This window comes from Bos grunniens, chromosome 13, assembly GCF_055505025.1.
Source record: "Bos grunniens cultivar Pamir isolate PY7600 chromosome 13, Bosgru_T2T1.0, whole genome shotgun sequence".
NCBI lineage: Eukaryota > Metazoa > Chordata > Mammalia > Artiodactyla > Bovidae > Bos > Bos grunniens.
The window spans coordinates 6,169,482-6,181,881 of record NC_141177.1 but is presented as its reverse complement, the minus strand read 5'-3'; the positions used below and the strand labels follow the sequence as shown (position 1 = coordinate 6,181,881).

The 12,400-nt window shown below is 42.9% G+C and overlaps 1 protein-coding gene across 29 annotated transcripts in view; it reads right to left on the bottom strand.

The window, feature by feature from the left end:
* STAU1 (staufen double-stranded RNA binding protein 1) overlaps positions 1 to 12,163 on the bottom strand; it is a 61,702-nt gene extending 49,539 nt beyond the window's left edge. For 19 of the 29 annotated variants that reach the window (XM_086331454.1, XM_086331455.1, XM_086331457.1 and 16 more), the window contains exons 1-2: positions 11,928 to 12,163; positions 1,450 to 1,524 (exon numbers count right to left, since the gene is read on the bottom strand). The gene's annotated coding sequence lies outside the window, so the exon portion shown is untranslated. Of the gene's footprint in view, positions 1 to 1,449; positions 1,525 to 11,668 lie in introns of all 29 variants that reach the window. The other 10 variants (XM_086331470.1, XM_086331479.1, XM_086331471.1 and 7 more) reach the window with 4 other exon arrangements.
* Positions 12,164 to 12,400: the final 237 nt, after the last annotated feature.

Below are 12,400 nucleotides of genomic sequence, written 5' to 3'. Positions count from 1 at the left end.
GGCATTCCCAAAATGGAAATGTTTTTAAATCAAAATATCCATCTGTGATTCGCTGGAGATTTTTAAGAGTAGTACTGTGTACCATATCTTGAATAAGAAGGGGCTTGGTTCAACTCCGTTAACTGGCTTTTCCTTTCAGAGAAGAGAAATTGTAGACTGTAGCCCTGTGCCATCTACCTAGAAACACAACAGCATTTACCACCATCTTCAGGCAAAACGGACCAGTGCCAAGACTTACGTTTCTAAGAAACCGGCCTTGCTGTTAAGGCTGTGTGCTCAGTTGTGTCCAACTCCTTGTAACTTTATAGACTGCAGCCCACCAGACTTCTCTGACCATGTAATTTTCCAGGCAAGAATACTGAAGTGGGTTGCCATTTCCTTCTCCAGGGGGCCTTCCCGACCCAGGGATTGAACCCGCGTCTCCTGCATTGGTAGGTGGATTCTTTACCACTGAGCCACCTGGGAAGCCCTTTGTTGCTAAGTAGCAACCAACAATGTTAAATCAGATCAAACTTTTGAGTTGTAGCTTTCAGTTCTACTCCCACCTCAGACCGCAATTCTATGTCCAGCTCCTGGCAATCCACTGCTTGCTTGCCTCAGTTTGCCCAAAGCGCCACATAAAGGCTCTCTGACAAAGCCTCAGCTGTAGTGATCTGAAAGCTACAACCCTGACGGAATCCTGAGGCACTGTAACAGTTACTCAGTTCTTTGAAAAGAAAAGTATTTTACAAATTCAGTGTGTTGAGTGCATACATATCCATTTCCCTGGGCTTTGTATAAGTTTCTTTTGCATCAATTTCCTCATTCCCAAGGAAAGCAAGGGCTCACTTGTCTCCTAATCGCCACCTCAGAGAGAGGGTGTTGATGATGGGCTTCCAGCTCTTAGAGGGAGACTGCTACAGAGCACAGAGCAGGGCCAGTGCTTGCAGTGTGTTTTGCAGTCTCCTCATCAAGGACTGTAAAATCCTGAACACGCTTACTGTAAACCTTTTTTGGTTGAGACAATCAAAAGCAGCCAGTGGGAAATGGAATTTGTTTTCATTCACAATAGAAAATGCTGAATTATTCCCACCAGCTTAAAAACCAAGTTTAGCAAAAATCAAAGGCAAATCTCTAAATAAATCTCTAAATCAAAGGCAAACTAAATAAAGTTTCTATAACCAAGATGCTATGTTTAATGCCGCTTCAGTGGTCAATTTTCATGTCTCTACATTTAAAGTACATGGTAGGGCTGGCTAGAAGGTTTTACATTATTTCAACAATTTCCCCTGTATTTACTTTCGAATTAAATCCTAAAAGTAAAAAGAAATCAAACTACATAAAAGTTTCTTCTGTTTCTCTAATATTATAGCCAGAAGTAAAAGCCATTTGCCATATAAATCACTGAAGAATTCAAAAACATTATAGATTATGAACAAGCCTGAAATTATAGAGCCAAACTATGCATACCTTAAAAACAAGTGCTTCAGCAACAATGTCGTTTTGGTTCAGTTCTGAGAGGTTAGTTACGTGGTTAGGAAACTCCTGGAAAATAAGAAAGCATGGTACTTTACTAGAGTCAATCTTTTTCTGAAAACAAAGATATATATTGCTGAATTTACCAGGAAGCTTCTGAAAGCGTGAAGTCAAGGCTTGCAGCAGCACACTGTAGCATCTACTAGAAGACACACCTGCCTGGGAGCCGACTGGGTGCAAAGCGCGTCGCAGACACAGACATAAGGGACAACAGAAATGTCCTTCTTAAGCCTTAATTACTTCCTGCTAAGCGAACTATGAATACCTCGGAAATTAATTTTTTAAAAGGAACTCAAGGGAACTCCCTGGTGGTCCAGCAGTTGGGGCTCCACTGTTTCAGCGCCTAGGGCACGGGCTCAATCGATTGCTCACTGGGGATGTAAGATCCTTCAAGCTACATGGTGTGGCCGAAAAGGAAAAAGAGGATCCAGACATAAAATATTTTCCAACCACACAAGTCTGATTTTTAAATTTGCAGCCCCCCTCTTTTAACTACTGGTTAAATACTTTAGGGCATAAATGTCCTTACCATACGCTTGATGATGCAAATGCAATTACATGGGAAAATTTACAAAAAGGCACTCTGTACACAAGTATTCTTATATTAAACTGCAAAATATGAAAAAACACATTACCTCTAGTAAATCTAAAACCATAATCATTCTTTAGGACTGGATTTCAGGTAACATAAGAGTTTAACTCTCAAACTCCCAAGTCTCATTTACCTAGCGGCTCCTCCTCTTTAAATGGCCAATAGTCAGTAACAAACAGAATTCCTTACCTTGAGATGCTTTTTGCATTCTTACAACATAAAATAATTTTAATGTTGCTCATTTCAATTACACACTGCTACTGTGATTAATAAGCAATAAAAAGTAGCTTTGCTGTCCAACTAATTTCAGAAATAAAATCATGAGTTCTAATGTTCTACAGTATTTTAACAACCCAAGTTCTTCCTGTAAATAGTATACTACACTAACAATTTTCCAATCTAGAACCCTACTGTTCCACAATCTTGCCCATTCAAAGACTAGCATGAATGGAACTGAAAAGGCCTGTGCAGAGCCCAAACAGGTGTCTAAGGCCACCTAACAGAGCCTGTGCCTTTGATCAATGGGGCTTTCCTCAATCCAAGCCCATCTAAATCTATGCTGAATGCTTTTGGTAGGTTTGGTTTTCCAGCCCAAACCTGAAGTTAAAAAACTAAAATGGGGGATTTCCCTGGTGGTCCAGTGGCTGGGACTCCGTGCTCCCGATGCAAGAGCCCTGGGTTTGATCCCTGGTTGGAGAACTAGATCCCACATGCCTCCACTAAGAATTCACACATTTCAACGAAAGGTCCCGCATGCTGCAACTAACACTTAGCACAGCCAAATAAATTAATTAATTTTAAAAAAATTCAAATGGAATAAAGCAGCTGCTATTAATAGATTCAGAAAACAGTGAGAAACAACTGCCAGCAACTTAACAGCAAGGAAAATAGGGGTGGGGGGAGGGCAGTCTACAACCACCTGGATTTCAAATGTCTCAACACATGTAAGTGATAGCTGAGATTCACATACACGTTCACATTTCCATGAGCAAACTTATTCTTTAAACCCCCAACCATTTCCAAAGCCAACATGGTTATTATCCGTGTATGTTTATAGCATTCACGCCAAGAAGCAGCAGAGAAGACTATAGGTTAAGCCCAACTCCCTTTCTTTCCCACTCAAGAAACACACTAGAATGCAAGAGAGTGAATTAAACTCACTGTTGTGTTCAACTCAACAAGTACTTCCTGAACACCCACTACATTGTAGGCACTATTCTGGGCACTAGGGAGAGAGGAGTACACAAGTTCTTGTCCTCACGGACTCCACATTTGTATAGGAACAACCTTGAACCCACACAAATTTAAATAAATAATTTACTGCTGCTAAGTCGCTTCAGTCGTGTCCGACTCTGTGCGACCCCATAGACGGCAGCCCACCAGGCTCCGCTGTCCCTGGGATTCTCCAGGCAAGAACACCGGAGTGGGTTGCCGTTTCCTTCCCCAATGCATGAAAGGGAAAAGTAAAAGTGAAGTCGCTCAGTCGTGTCCGACTCTTAGCGACCCCATGGACTGCAGCCTAACAGGCTCCTCCGTCCATGGGATTTGCCAGGCAAGAGTACTGGAGTGGGCTGCCATTGCCTTCTCCAAATAATTTACAGTAGCATTTTAATTAGTAGTAACATCATTTGTAATACACATTACCTCATCACTAAAGAAGACACAACAAAACATAAAAGGCACTTTGGCTGCAAGACACTGATGTAGGATAAGGCAGACTAGCTATTACAGGGCTGTTTGGGTGAGGTACAGAAACCTGTTTTTTTTTAACAGCTTGATTACACCTCAGAATTTTATTTGGTAAACAAAGGACAGTGCACCCTCAAAGCGTTGAGGGCAGGACAACCCAGAAGGAGTGGCCGAGAAAGCTCTCGACTGGGGATCTGAGGCTGGGTCCCAATTTTGGTGCTCAGCTGAATCATCCTGAGCAACTTACTCTGTAGGCTCAACCTTTTAATATGTTAAATAGAGTTACTGCCACCAATTTCACATGATTAATAAACCATAATCATATTATTCCTGGGTGGATTAACTGGTAATGTAGGTGAAATGCTTGTAAATGATGACATGTCACACCAAAGTCAGCTGTTAAACATCACTTTCTTAGGGTACACAGTAACCAACATTATAATACTAATAAATTATGCTTAAGATACATTATTTGAGAAAGAAAAAAATATATAAGACTTTCCTGGGGGTCCAGGGGTTAAGAGTCCACACTTCCACTGCAGGGGGCGTGGATTTGATCCCTGGTTGGGGAACTAAGCTCTCACATGCCTTGTAAACGGGCAAAAAAAGACTGTAACAAACTTAAAAACAACCTCATCCCCTCCAAAAAATTTTTTTACTTTATTCTTTTTTGTTTGGTGTTTAATAAATTCTGAGTTAACAGGGAAAAATAGTTCCCTGAGGCAGTCATCCTCTAACTGTTCCAGACTCTAAAGGTTCATTCTACGACAAACCAAAAGGAAACTTATTTACCTAACCATATTTGACTGTCATCTAGGTAAAGTGTCATGGAGCTTCAAGGAGCAGGTTAAACTGTGCAACAAAGAACATGAGCATCCAAGAATAATCAGACTTATTATTACATATAAATTCTCTGCTAACAGAGGAAAGGACCACCTAGCATTTTATACCAAATCACAATGGCAACGGCAGACAGTGGCCCTATCTGTATCAGGATGGAATCTACAAGGGTAGAAAATTCATGCCTCAGTTAATTTTAATCTATAGAAAGCATGGACTTCAAAAAAGAAAAAAATGTGCGAGAATTAGACAAGATCTAATGGCACCCCACTCCAGTACTCCTGCCTGGAAAATCCCATGGACGGAGGAGCCTGGAAGGCTGGAGTCCATGGGGTCACTGAGGGTCGGACACGACTGAGCGACTTCACTTTCACTTTTCACTTTCAAGCATTGGAGAAGGAAATGGCAACCCACCCCAGTGTTCTTGCCTGGAGAATCCCAGGGACGGGGGAGCCTGGTGGGCTGCCGTCTATGGGGTTGCACAGAGTCGGACATGACTGACGTGACTTAGCAGCAGGTAGATCCCAAAGATCCTGCCTGAGAGGAGCTAATACAGTAGCCACTTAAGAAGCATTATCTGCTCACTCCCTTCCCAGAAAAGACCTATTTCCAACACCTTTTCCTGATTAATGAGACACACTTACAACACCTTGGTTGAGATTAAACACAGAATGGAAACTCAAATACCATCTCACTAAAACGCCAAAACCAAAGGCACACTTAGTTTCACTGATCTAGCCTTTTAAGATTAGCCATAAGAGATGACGACTGCAGAGTTGGAGAACCAAAGAGGCTTCTCATTCAGGGGATCATCGATTCAAAGAAAGTAAAAAAAAAACTGTTTAAGAGGCAGTCCAATACCAAATAGAAAGTTACATTAAATATTCTGAGTACCGTCAGCCAGGAAATGAATGTTAGAAACGGCTGGGAACCAAAGAGGGCAACAGCTCTATAAAGTTAGAGGCTTAGTTAACTCATTTCCAATAAAGTAGAATAACGCGACTCTAAAGAAACCAGTTTTCTTAGCAACAATCTTGTCTATAGTTAATCAATCATTTATAATAAACTTCATGAAGGGAGATTATAGCAATAATTTAGGGAAAGGCTAAGGAAACCTCCTCCTCCCCATTTACTTCTAAGCCCTACCCTCAACCTTTGAATCAGCCTAACAGTTGATAAGTTGACTGGAGCAATCTATCACAACAAATAAAAGGAAACTGTAAATCCAAGCTACTTCAAGGAAATGACACAGCATTCATTTAAAAGACTGAGTATTACTGAGCCAAACTTTTTCCCGGATTGGTCTAAAGCCTTAGTGAACAAAATTCATCCTAACTGCCCTGGGTGGGAAAACTGGGAAGAAAGCACTGTTGACCGGCAGAATCAATCATCCTAAACAAAAAGCACCTGAGAATAATTAGAGACGGCGTGCTCAGTAGGAGGAGCTCAGGACCCGCTCCAGTACCAGGCCTCCTGGATGGATCTCAGCTATTACAACCCTTCACTGCAAAGGCAGCTCAGGAGGATCAGAAATACAACATAAAGTGTCCACTTCAACCTCTAGCACAAAGGAAGAGCTCAATCAACAGCAGCTTTTATATTATTAAATAAATTCAATCTGACCTTTCAGATTCCTTTGCTGCATCAAGTAACTCTCACCCTGTAATCCTAACCTGGCACATGGTAAGAGCTCAATAAATAGTAGCAAAAATTGTCCAGCAAATTCACTGATCCTGTCCTCAGTCATAAAACATCTATAAATATAAACTTACAGTTACACACCACTTGTAAAAAAAAATTTTTTTTAATGGAAGTAGAGAACATGCTGATTAAAATCAACCCACACTCACTGGGTAACCAACTGTACCGATACCTCAGGTAGACACACAATCTGATGAGCAACCATTTCATTTTGGGAAAAGACCCCAGGGCATTTAAATAGGTTTTCTTAGACTTTGTAGTTCAGCAGACATTTCAAAAGGCCTCTAGGATAATTATGACCTCTATTATATGATAAAACAATTTTCTGTTTTGCTTTCATTACTGTTAAAAACTCAAAAAGTCATCACACTTTTCCAAATTAGATTCCAGTTTAAACAGAAGCAGATGGGCTACAGATTTAATATTTAGAAGACCAATTTTTATTTGAAAGCAAATACATTCTTGGATAGATTTTCCTACTTTTGTTTTCAGTAAATATACTTTGAGGGAGTCCCCTGAATATACTCCTTTAACAATTGAACATGTGTTATTTCAGAAAATATAATTAAGTCTGAAGAGAGTTTGCTTCTACCTCCATTTATCTGGTGACACAAATCACTTTACATCAGCCTTATTCACTTCTATGGAAATGTACATATTTAAAATAAACAAGCTATTGGCAGTAATTTCCTCATTCTACCATTTTATTAAAATAAATAATTATCTTTGATAGTTCAGAGAACTTTTTAGTTCAGAGCATGAAGCTGTCAGCAAAATATATCCAAGCCATCCATCTGGCAGCATTTGTTAAGATCAACATAGCTGCATATTTATAATCTTACTATCTCCTTATGTGAGAAGAAAGGATCTGATCAACATTACTCAAACTTTATAATACTTGATACATGGATAAGCACATCTTCATGCAAAAAGTTCTTAAAACAATTCCCTTTAGAAAGCAAAGTTCTGGGACTTCCCTGGTGGTCCAGAGGTTAAGATTCTGGTTTTCTTCTTCAGAGGGCACGGGTTCAGTCCCTGGTCAGGGAAGTTCTACATGCTGCACAGTGCAGCCAAAAAAATAAAGCAAAGAGTTCTGTAACTAAAATAAAATTTGGAAACAAAAGTCAACAAAGCTCTTGGCTTTCAGGATCAAGGAATACCTTGTAGAATTGTCTCAATTAAGATTAACTCTGGTAGATAATCATGCTGTGTGCTGATATTATAATTTACTTGGAAATGTACTGAAAATAAAGCAGATTAATGAATTAAAAGAGATGGACAGACAGAAATGGCACATGATAAAGCAAATATAGTAAAATAATGGCAGAAAGTAGGTGGTAAATACAGAGGTGTACACTGAAATTCTTGAAACTGTTATATGTGTGAAAAATTTCATAACAAAATGTTAGGGAAAAATAACCATAGCAACTAAAATGTCTTCTCATGGTTAAATGTATAAATTATATTTTTTGGATAAAACCTGGTCAAAACCAAGCATTTAAGGAAAAGCCCATGCAGAAAATTCACCAGAAGCATTTTAACTACAAAGGTCTCTGTCACAAGAAGTTAATCTGAAACAATCTGTTACAGATCTAATGTGAAACAAAAATATGCTATAAAATTCTCTAAACTTTTTTTTTAGGTGAATCTGCACCAATATATGGAGAAGGAATTGGCAACCCACTCCAGTCTTCCTGCCTGGAGAATCCCAGGGACGGGGAAGCCTGGTGGGCTGCTGTCTCTGGGGTCGCACAGAGCTGGACACGACTGAAGTGACTTAGCAGCAGCAACAGCAGCAGCAGCACCAATATAACTTAACAATAGTAGCTTGTGAACTTTACTGATTGAAAAAATAATTTTACACAACAACTCAATGAACACACATATATAATACGTACACATACATAAGGGAAACAAAAGTTCTCTAAATAATTTTGAAGGCGCCAAATCCTATTCTGAGAGAAATAAAGCAACTCCAAAAGCTCTCATTTGAGGGAGAGAAATTAATATTTCCCCAAACTGAGCAATTCTTTGTTACTAAGTAGGACATCAAATATGATCCAGTTTGGAAACTCATAAACTAGGCTTCTAGTATTGATATACGACATCCTACAGAAAGATACCTTTTTCATGAAAGTTTCATCTTTCTGCTGGTGAATTTCACTCTTTCTCACTCCATCCAGTCAAAGCACATCAGAGAAAACTGCCCCATAAGCTGAGACCCACTCTATGCCTCCGCCCACGGTCAAGTCTTATTGGAGAGAAACTCTGGATAAAGCAGCACGCTATAGCCCATGTTTAATAATTATATCCAGAATGTTAATGGCTTAGACTTCAGAATCGCAGAGGGGGAAGTTCCATGAGTCATGCTCATCTCTAAACTTAAGATAATCTGTATATAAATAGGCTTTCTGGCCGAATCTTAAAAGTGAGCACTTTAGTCTGAACTAACAGTAACAATTCCAAATATTTAAAAGTTTTACTTAACGCCTACTGGGAAACACTGTGCATTTTTTAAAAATAAACTATGTTTTGTGTCCTTTCTTAGATATCAAAATGGTTGGGTTTCCCCCCTCCCTAATTTTAAGAGGCAGGCATATTCCTGCTCATCTCCCAGGTTGTAGTAACTAACAAGTAAATTAACTGATTAAGCTCAAAAGTAAATCTGAACAATTGAAATAATGATATGACAGGTCTACAAGTTGAAAACTGTTCATAACCAGAAATTTCAAAAGTAACAGTAACAAACACAATATTCCTGTCAACCTCCATTCTAAGAGAGATCTCTTTTTAGATGAGAAGGAAAAACATGAATATTCATGCTGTGAATTCTTATTTACAAAATTGGTTTATAAATACAGCAGATTGTGGGGAGTGGCCATCTTTAAAATAAATCTTTGAAATAAAATATCCTTTGCTTAATTCTTACCCTAAGGTGATAGTGTATTTACACAACTACTGTAAAGAAACTTTGGAGGTTTCATAATGAATTATTAACTGTACTTTAACTTTGACACAAAGCTTTTCTCCATTAAAAGTGGTTTAACAGGTAGGCCTCCACCAAAACAAGATTAGGGATCTATGTATTTATGATTGCTTTTCAATTACAGTGAATAGCTCAAGAACTGTTGATATTGTACACAAAGAAGCAGGGCAGCATTTTGGATAGGTCTTTGAGGGTGGTTAAGTCCACCCCCCCCCGATATACAGTAATCATGTATAAACAGAGATAAGAAGCCCAACAAACAAAATAAGAACTATGATTCCACTAAAAGTCAACCTTGTGACAGATTAAGAGTCTGGGGCAATCTGGTAAAATTGTATGATATTCAGGATTTATTTCAAAATAACCTAGTTTGGGGGAGGGGGCACTACATGAAACAAGACTGACCTTGGCTATGAGTTAATAATTATCAAATGTGAATGATCAATTCAGGGGGTTCTCTGTACTATTCGACTTTTGTATGTTTTCCATAATAAAATGTTTTTTTTTAAATTAGATTATCAACTGCAGAGTTAAAGTCATTTCCCTAATACTACAATTTTGAATATGGCAGAAGACATGCTTTGTATTGCCTGTATAGCTGTTTTTAGAGAGTCATCCAAAGACTTAAACTATTTCTTGGATGTAAGACTGTGTCAAAAAATTCTAGGAAAACGTCAAAATCCAGGAGGCCACTTTGCATCCAGTGTGTTACTGAGAGATGGGTGTAAATCAAAGTTTAAGTTCAGAAGGAAATGTACTCCCTAAAACAACCCTATGATATAGGAGGGTCAGTCAGCAGAGCAAACACACCTTCCTCACTCTTCCATAAGTTAGAACCCCCATAAACTGAGTTTCCTTAATGAAGGGGACAACTGGACAACTGAAAACAGAATTAAAAGAAACTCAGTACCTTCAAATCAAGCTGCTGTGTAAAAATCCCACTTGTTGGAAGGGAGGCTAAGAAGGGAAGGGATATAGACACACATACAGCTGATTCACAAGGTTGTACGGCAGAAACTAACACAACCGCTGGAAAGCAATTATGCTCCAACTAAATAATCACCACCAACAAAAGAAATAAAAATTAAAAACTAAAAATCCCACCCGTGACCAGGATGACTGAAGCTCCCTCCACCACCCCACTGTATTTTTAGTTTTGACTTCAACAAGCTGCAGTGCAATCTACCTTTGGTAAGCACACTGATTCCTGAAAAGTCCAAAATCAACCAAAAATCTGGTCTCTTTTTCCACCACCCTCTAAACGATGAAAGCGACAAGCAAAAGGGCAAGAGTGACCTTAAAAACGTCCCCACAGCCAGAGAACAGAGGCAGAACAGACGGAAGCACACATCTTCGCCGAACAGAAGGAAACGTCCACATAAGCAACACTGCAACACGAAGGTGGGGCAAGGGCTTAAAAGCAAGGCCGGCCCGCGGGGACAGAGGGGACTTAAAAGCAAAGCTGCGGTGAGGGGGAAAAAAAGTCAGAAGTTAGAGATGCAGCGGCAAGAAAAGACAAGACATTTTTCCAGCTCCGGACACGGACACCCTCCCTCCAGAGCCTGACAAAACACAGCAAGTGCTCCAGAATGGTTTGCTAAACTCAAGGAAACTTTCCCAGAAATGGAATGACAACAAGAAGCCGGATGATGGGCAGGGGGAAAGAAAAAAAAAGGACAGGTTGCTCATAGACTTGAGGGAACTGGTGAAAATCCTGCAGTTGACTCAGCGGAGGAGATGGAAATAACACCACTTATCTTTCACAGACTGCCGGCTCAGGGTGTCCCCATGAAACAGACGCCCCTTTCAGATGCTGACCACCCCAAAACAATGCCCCGGCGCTGGCGGTGGGCACGAAGCTGAAACGTTTCCGCCTCTAAGGAAACCCAAAACGGGTAGGTAGGTCAACTCTGGTCCAATCTCTCTACCCATTAAGTTTGACCCTAACATCACGCTAATAAACTATGCAGGCGGTGTATTGGGACACGCTGTGGGTCTGGCACCCTGATAAGCGCTTCCCACGCCCCGTTTCACTGAACCCTACCAGCCTTCGGAGGCAGGGACGGCATTCGCCCCCTTTTTTTTTTAGTAACCAAAACACAAAAGACTTCCAGCGACTTGCCGAAGGGGGGGGATAGTGCTGGGATCTGCCCCCCAACCCCCGCGTGGGACACCTGGGCCAGGCTCGTATCACGCTCCATACCCGGCTGAGGTGATCTGGGTGTCCCGGACCCCCAGGGACTGGAAGCGGGGGGACCCCCCCCCGCACCCCTCCCGCCCCGGCCCCGAGAATAACTTCGGCAACGCCGCGCGAGGAAAAGGAATGAAGCAAGGCGGCGTGGCACCTGTTTTCTGGGCCGCCCAGCGCGGGACGGAGTGGCTGGGGGCGCCCCGGGGTCCAGGCCGCGCGGGGCGCCCGGGGGCTGGGGGGCGCGGAAGAGCCCGCCTCCTCCGGGAAGGCCCCGCGGGCGGGAGAGAGAGGCCCGGGCGGGGGGTGGAGAGGGGGCGCCGAGCAAGGCCGAGAGCGCGCAGGCCCGCCGCGGCCTAAGCCCCAGGCGCGCGGCCCACCGGCCCCCGCGGCCCCGTCAGGCCCGGCCGTCTCACCTGGCTGCTGCCCCGGGCTCGTCCCCCGGCCGGCGGTCCTGGGCGGCGGCGAGGAGGGGAAGGAGGAAGGGGCAGAAGGAAGGGACGTCGGGTTGGGAGAGGCGGAGTGGCCGCAAAGGAGGCGGGCGCCGCCGGGCCGGGGGGGGTCTGAGGGAGGCGGGGAGCCGAGCCAGACTCGGCCGCCGCCGGCGCAAACGCTGAAGAGCCGCCCCGGCGCCCGCAGCCCCGCAGGAAGTGACGGGGGAGGGGCCTGCGCCCGCCCTGCCGGCCCCCGCCCGTCTCCGTGCCCAACCCCACCCCCACCTGCGGCCCAGACTACAGGTCCCGGCGGGCGCTGCGGCAGCCGCCGTCACATGAGGCGCGACGGGAACCGGGCTGGCTGGAGCCGGGCCGGCCCCGCCTGTGCTTCCTCGGCCAGCCCTAGGCGCCCGGGGCCTGCTGGGAGTTGTAGTTCTCTGGGGGTCGGGGGGGCA